Source organism: Hevea brasiliensis, chromosome 6 (genome assembly GCF_030052815.1).
Source record: "Hevea brasiliensis isolate MT/VB/25A 57/8 chromosome 6, ASM3005281v1, whole genome shotgun sequence".
In the NCBI taxonomy this organism is placed as follows: Eukaryota; Viridiplantae; Streptophyta; class Magnoliopsida; order Malpighiales; family Euphorbiaceae; genus Hevea; species Hevea brasiliensis.
The window spans coordinates 77,732,905-77,741,070 of NC_079498.1; the positions used below are offsets into that span (position 1 = coordinate 77,732,905).

The window sequence follows — 8,166 nt, forward strand, 5'->3', positions numbered from 1 at the left end:
AAAGAGCACAATTTTCATTAAGGAACCATGGCCAAAAACTGACCAAAACTTGGTGAAACAATTGACCAAAGTGAGTTGATTGCAGGCTGCCACTGCACAAAACTGACCAAATGAACAGTAACTGTTCATTTGGTCATAACTCGAGCTAGGTAGGTCAAATTGACCTGAAATTTTGCCAGTAATTAGATATGATATAGACCTAAAACTTTCATGAAGAACACCAACCCAAATTAGGCCATTAACTCATTCAAATCATTGAGCAAAGTTAAAATTACTGTACTGAAATTCTGCAGAATTTTCATTGAGCAGCAATGTTTGGAGGGCTATAACTCTCTCCAGAAAACTCGGATTTAGGCGATTCTTGAATCGATGGAAACCTAAGACATAGTACAACATTTCATATGAAGAAAGTGAGACCGAATTATGAACTTAACTTGATCAAACAATTGACCAAAATTGGACCAAAAATCTGCCAGCACCTAAATTGCAGTATGAACAGTGCACGTGAACAGTAAACTTATTTTGGCCATAACTTGAGCTACAAAACTCCGATTGAGGTGATCCAAAAATGAGAATACACTTAAGACAATAAGGAACATTTTCTATGAAGGAAGTTTTGTCAAATTCCAACAGTAGATCGACCAATGGAATAGTGCAACTTCGGAAAACCAAAACCGAAAATTGGCAATTTTGCCAAAATGACCTAAGCTTTAAACAAATGACCAAAACCAACAAGTTTGGTGACCAAAATGTGGTATGTGGGTGAAGTTGGAGTTCCCATACCCATTAAGCCTTAGAAAGTCAATAATTTGACTTGAATAGTGCAGTGAATAGTAACCCAAACACTAAATTTCGAGATCGTCGAATTTATCACGTTTTTGATATCTAAATGTGAATTTAAGTTTATTTTGGATTTATTTTAAGTTATAGTACTGAAACATTGTAAAATTGTGTGTTTCATTTGAAAATAATATCGGGAAGGAACCCGAGGAACCGAGTCGAGGCTAAAGGACGACTCGTTTGAGGTTTGTGCACAACATATACTTTTATAATCATCTTTTGCATATCGTTTTAAATAATGTGAAATATTGGATTATGACATTCTTATGATGTTGATCTAAATTGTTGAAAGTTATTATGTATATTTGAAAAGAAAATGTTTAGCAAATTGTTAAGATAAGTTTTGAAACCACAGTGTCATGACCACATATTTGAACACCTCACTAGCACGACTAGTGGGGGTAATTAGTTTCGAATTTTGATTCCTTCTCTGGAGAAGTGTTGAGGTGTGCCAGTAGAAGAGGATGTGAATGGATATCCATATATTTGAGCTAGCTAGCCTTGTGATGTGATTTCTCTTTAGCCTCTGGCTATTGAGATTCTATTTGTTTCGAATGGCATGATTTAACTGTGGGTTTTATGAAATGTGTTTTGATACTTTGAAATAAACTTGGTTTACATGTAAAATCTTACAATGCATGATTGTATTTAATTTTCATGTTTAATCAAATTTTTGAATGAATGTGCTTTAAGTTTTGCATAAAGATTATTTTAGTATATTGTGCACCACTGAGTCTTAGTACTCAGCGATAGCTTTTATTGCTGTCGCAGATACAGAGATTAGAGGAGCAGCAGACTGAGCTGCTGAGGTGTGTGAAGTCATCAGTTTGAAGCCTTCGGGTATAATTTATACCCTAATCAGAATACTTCTTTTGATGTATATATTGCACATAAATGTATGGACATGTAAAAATGGGTCTTGAGCAGCTTGTACACAAATTTGTATGAAGTTTGTAATAAAGTTTAGTTTGTGTTTCTTTTGATATAAATTTGTAAGGTTATGTATAAATTATTTTGTTTTTAATGAAATATGAATGATATTGATTGACAGTATTTTGAGAATTACTGAACTTGTGAATTTTGATAAATTGATTGAGTTTGATTGTGAAACCGAAGTAGTGGTTGAGAAAATCTTTTAGAAGTGCTTTTTACAGGTATTCGAAGAACGGTTTTCTCAAAATACAGAGGAAACTCTGTCAAAATTTTTATCAAATTTGCGGAAAACTAAAATGGCCAAAAATATTAATTAGTTTTAATTTCAACTAAATGTTTTAAATACTCATTAGAAATGCTCACCACTTGTCAAAGATAAGAAAATTGTTTTAAAATCCCTTGTAGGGTACTTAATGAGTTATCGGTAGGTGAAGTTCGGTAGTTCATTAGGTATTCTACGGGATCATGTTATGCCTTACAGAGGGGTAAGGTGTGACATGTTTTAGTGGTATCAGAGCAAAATTTTTGAAGTATGTTTTAGCTTGTGAATTTGTGTCTTTTCTTTGTTAAGTACAACTGCTCAATGTCCATATTTGTTACATACAGTGCATTACATCATGAATATGAACTAACGGAGGGAAATCTCCTTGTGTTACTTGTTCAGGAGATACCCTAACTTCAGCTTGAAATGGAAGAAGGGGATCGCTCAGTTGAGCAGTCTGTTGAAGCTGAGGCACAAGGGGAAGCCCCAGCTTTACCGAATGTCAGTGGGTCAGCAGCACCAGCCCCACAAATGCCGCAAATTCCTGCACAGTTCGCACAGCAGATAGCGGCAATGTTTCAACAAATGGCTGGGGGTATGCCTGCTCAAGCTCCACCCCAACCACCTGTGGCACAACCACTGCCTCGGCCGGACAATATGATAAATTATTGAAGTATGGGGCTACAGAATTTAAAGTACAAAGAGACCCACTTGAGGCAGAGCAATGGCTTGAAAGAATGGACAGAGTATTTAAGAAGCTGCACTGCCAAGATGAATTAAAGTTTGAGTATTCTGTGTCTCTACTGCAAGGGGATGCGTATGACTGGTGGAAGACCATCCCCCACAGCTTGGCTGAACCACCAGTGCTAACCTGGGATGACTTTATCAGAGAGTTCGCATGCAATACATCCTGCATATGTTGATCAGAAATTGCAAGAGTTTTTGAGTCTAAAACAAGGGAATAGATCAGTGGCAGAGTATGAGAGGGAGTTCTCCCGCCTGAGTCACTATGCGGAGAGTCTCCTTACTACCAGTAAAGCAAGATGCAAGAGATTTGAGACGGGTTTGAAGCCCAGCATACGGATGCAAGTTATAGGATTTCGACACAGCAACTTCTCAGAACTTATGTCCCAAGCACTTGAACTGGAAAGAGTTGAAGCAGAAGCAACCCCAGTGAAGGAAAAAGTCGAGAAATTAGAAAAAGACAAGGGGGAAAAATCAGTTGAGCAGAGTTCTGGTGCTACCTCCGGAAAGAAAAAGAAGTTTAGTGGACCCAGCAGGGGTCGAGGTGGCAGATTTGGCAGAGGCAGATTTTCTGGTCAGAGACCCCCTAGGTCAGTCGTGATCAGCGAGGTTCACATTCTGCCCGCCCCTGTGAGACTTGTGGCAAGATTCATGGGGGGGAATGTTATTGGGCCACTGGAGCCTGCTTTAACTGTGGAGGCAAGGGCCATATAGCTAAAGATTGTACTAGTGCTCCGAGATATGGTCCAGCTCCTACTACTGCCGAGGGATCTATTCAGAGTCCTGCTCCTAGAGGCTCACAGTCTGTTGGCAGAGGAAGAGGCAGAGGTAGAGGCACTGCTTCAGGCAGTCAGGGCACAGTTGGTCAGTCTGCACAAGGAAGTGCGTCAGCCAGAGTCTACACGATGAGACAACGAGAAGAGGCTGAGACTTCCGATGTGGTAGCTGGTACATTCTCTATCTCTGGTCAAAATGTATTTGTGTTGTTTGATCCGGGTTCAACCCATTCATATGTTAGTGCTAGCATAGTCAGTTCACTTGCTGTTCCATGTGTGCAAATGGGTTTTGAAGTGCTAGTAACTAGTCCATTAGGACAAGAGGTCCGGGTCAACAGAATCTATAGAGACTGTCCTTTGGTGATCCAAGGACATATTTTCCTGTCAGACTTAATTGAAATGCCCTTCAGAGAGTATGATATCATCTTGGGCATGGATTGGTTAGCCAGGCATCATGCCATGATTGACTGTAGACTGAAGACAGTCACTTTTGGTCTCCCTTTGTACGGTGATGTGGTAATACACGGGGAGAGGCATTTACTGCCATCAAACATCATTTCGGCTGCACTAGCCAGAAGGATGATTAAAAAGGGGTGTGAAGCATACTTGGCACATGTGATAGACACCCAGGTGGGGAGTCCAGCACTAAGGGACATCCCTACGGTATGTGACTTTCCGGATGTATTTCCTGAAGAATTGCCAGGATTACCTCCAGAAAGAGAGGTGCAGTTTGAAATTGATGTTATGCCTGGTGTGGATCCAATCTCTATAACGCCATATAGAATGGCACCTGCAGAATTGAAAGAGTTGAAAGTGCAGTTGCAAGAATTGCTTGACAAGGGCTTTATCCGCCCTAGTGTGTCACCTTGGGGAGCGCCAGTGTTGTTTGTAAAGAAGAAAGATGGCACTCTCCGCTTGTGTATTGATTATCGGCAGTTGAATAAGGTGACAATAAAGAATAGATATCCATTACCCGCATTGATGACTTGTTTGATCGGTTGAGGGTGCAATTGTTCTCCAAAATTGACTGAGATCGAGTTATTATCACTGAAAGTACAAGAGCAAAGTATTTCTAAATCTGCCTTCAGAACCCGCTTTGGCCATTATGAGTTCTTGGTCATGCCATTCGGGTTAACTAATGCTCTACCGCTTTTATGGATCCGATGAACACTATTTTCGCACCATACCTCGACCGGTTGTGGTGGTATTCATAGATGATATATTGGTATATTCGAGGAATGCGTAAGAGCATGATAGACATCTGCGGATTGTATTGCAGACTTTGAGGAGAAAGACTATATGCCAAATTGTCGAAGTGTGAATTTTGGTGAAAGAAATATCTTTTTGGGGCATGTAGTATCGAAGAGGGCATTAAGGTAGATCCAAGTAAGATTGAAGTCGTCCTTAATTGGAGGCCACCGTAAATGTCACGTAGATTCGTAGTTTTCTGGTTTAGCCGATACTACCGTAGATTTGTGAAGGATTCTCCATGTTGGCATCTCCATTGACCAAGCCGCTTAGAAAAGATGTAAAATTTCGGTGGGACGGATAAATGCCAGTGAGTTTTGATGAATTGAAGAGATGTTTGGTGAAGCTCAGTCTAACTTTACCCACACCGGGTAAAGAATATACTGATTCTGATGCTTCTCACAACGGGTTAGGTTGTGTGTTGATGCAAGATCGAAATGTCATTGCCTATGCATCACGCCACTAAAACCGCATGAGAGGAATTATCCGACACATGATTTGGAGCTTGACCATTGTGTTTGCTCTTAAGATCTGGAGACATTATTTGTATGGGGAGAAATGTTACATCTACACGGATCATAAGAGTTTGAAGTATTTGGGCACCTAAAGAAGAGCTGAATTTGAGACAGAGGAGATGGTTAGAGTTGATAAAAGACAATGATTGTCTGATACACTATCAGTCAGGGAAAGCTAATGTTGTAGCTGATGCCTTAAGTCGCAAGACTATGGCAAGTCTACGGTTACTCCTTTGTCTTTGGTACATGAGTTAAGATCATTGCATGCCAGCTTAGAGATTAATGATGAGGCGGCAGCGGTTGCATGGCATGTACAGCGGTGTTGATTGATCGATTAGAATGGTGCTCAGAATGATCAAGTATCGAAGTCGATGGAAGAAGCCAGCAGGGCAAGAAACCGTAATTCTCACTCGAGATGATGGTCTATTGCTACACCGAGGCGTAATTTGTGTTCCTAATGTTGTTGAATTGATGAGGATCATTTTAAAGGAAGCACATGAGTCTCCTTTTGCCATGCACCGTGGTGGTACAAAAATGTATAGAGTGCTAAAGGAGCATTACTGGTGGATGGGTATGAATAGAGATGTGGCGAGTTTGTATCCAAATGCCTAACTTGTCGCCAAGTGAAGCGAGCATCAAGTACCATTGGGTTGTTACATCCACTACCCGATGCAGTGGAAATGGGAGAGAATAACGATGGATTTTGTGATGGGACTTCCGAGGACACAAAAGAGTCATGATGCAGTTTGGGTCATTGTTGACAGACTGACTAAATCTGCTCATTTTCTGCCAGTTCGGATGGACTACAATTGGGACAGATTGGCGGGTTGTACATCGATGAGATTGTGAGATTGCATGGAGTGCCGTATCTATTGTATCGCATGAGAGATCCTAGGTTCACTTCTAGATTAGGGTAGTCTTCAGAGAGCCCTAGGAACTAGATTGAACTTCAGTACGGCATTCCACCCACAGACAGATGGCCAATCTGAGAGGGTAATTCAGATCTTGGAGGATATGCTACGGGCTTGTGTTATTGAGTTTGAGGGTAGTTGGGATACACACTTGCCTTTGATTGAGTTTGCTTACAACAGCTACCAATCAAGCATTGGGATGCCTCCATATGAAGCTTTGTATGGCAGAAAATGTAGAACCCCGTTGTGTTGGGATGACGTGGGTGAAAGAAAGATGATTGGACCCGAAATTGTTCAACAAACTGAAGAGAAAATCAAGGTGATCCGAGATCGACTTAAGACTGCATCAGACCGTCAGAAGTCCTATATTGATTTAAAAAGAAGGGATATTGAGTATGCAGTGGGTGAGAAAGTTTTCCTCAAAGTTTCTCCTTGGAAGAGAATTATGAGATTCGCAGAAAGGGGAAAAGCGAGTCCTCGTTTCATTGGGCCATATGAGGTTCTGGAAAGAGTGGGTCCTTTGGCATATCGGTTGGCACTACCTCCAGAGTTGGAAAAGATACATAATGTCTTCCATGTGTCTATGTTGAGGAGGTATCGATCAGACCCATCTCATGTACTACCAGTAGAAGAAATAGAAGTGAATCCAGACCTCACATATGAAGAAGAACCCATAAAGATTCTGGCTTATGAGGTGAAGCGACTACGGAATAAGCAGATACCGTTGGTAAAAGTTATGTGGAACCATCATTCGTGCCAAGAAGCTACTTGGGAACGAGAGGAGGACATGAGGAGACAACATCCAACGCTGTTCAGAGATAGAAACCAGGTAAAATTTCGAGACGAAATTTATTTAAGAGGGGGAGAATTGTAACACCCCCGTTATATAGCACAGTATATTTCATCATTCGGAGACGGTGTCGGTCCGGACAATTAATGGGATTAGGGCCACACTTAAGACAACTTGAGAAGCCATAAACACAAATAATTAGTAATGTTTAATTAGTTAACTATAAATAAGAAAAACAAAACATAAGAGGTTAAACGAGCCGAGAGTCACAGCGATGAGTGACCTCCTCGGGAACGACTGCGAAGTCGTTTTAAACTCAAATTTTGAACCGTAAAAAGTGACGCTGCGGTCCTTAGGACCCTTATGAACACAAAGTGGAAAAGAGAAAATCATGAAAAGAACTGTTAAGTCCAAATAATTAGGTCGTGGAGCCGGAAGAAATATTGGATTATTTGCAAACCGATGAGCAGGGGCAATTTGGTCAATTGACCCCGAGAGCTGACTCCTGACCTAACTGTCAAATAAAATCGGAGAAAAGAAAATTTCGGAATCGAGAATTAAATTAAAGAACTAATAGAAAAAAAAAAAAGAGAAAAAGAGATGAAAATGAAAAAGTCAAAAGTTATGACATCATGCATGATGTCATAACTAAAGTAATAAATTGAATTATTTAATTTGGGAATTAGGGGTCTTCCATAAGCCAAAAAAAAAAAAAAAACGTGTAAAGGAAACCAAAGGAAAAAAATTAGGATTTTCTTCTTCCTTGCCACCCCACTTTCCTCCCAAATTCCTCCATGAATGGTCCTCCATTTAAGCTTACATTTAAGCTTAATTTTCTTCACTTAATCCAAATAACTCTCTTAAAAACCACCCTAGAGCTTGTTATTGCAACTTAAGAAGGAGATTACAAGAAGAAAGAAGAATTAAAGATAGGGTTTTGAAGCTTTAACAAAAGGTTAGTATGTTAAATTGTTACTTTTCCATTCAAATGCATGTTTAGGTAATTAAGTGAGCTAATAACTTGATTTAAATGAAACAAATATGGGGAAAGAATTAAATTGAAATTTTGGGCAGCTTGAGAGGAGTGTGGTTTGCATGAATATGATGCAATTGAGTGAGTTTAGAAGCTTTACTTAGTGAAATGATT

General features: G+C 40.0%; 1 long non-coding RNA gene across 1 annotated transcript; it reads left to right on the forward strand.

Moving 5' to 3' along the window:
- The first annotated feature begins 943 nt into the window (after positions 1 to 943).
- Positions 944 to 2,675, forward strand: LOC131180983 (uncharacterized). The gene is made up of 3 exons (XR_009149628.1): positions 944 to 1,025; positions 1,612 to 1,680; positions 2,438 to 2,675. It is a non-coding gene; the product is annotated as an uncharacterized LOC131180983 (long non-coding RNA).
- Positions 2,676 to 8,166: the final 5,491 nt, after the last annotated feature.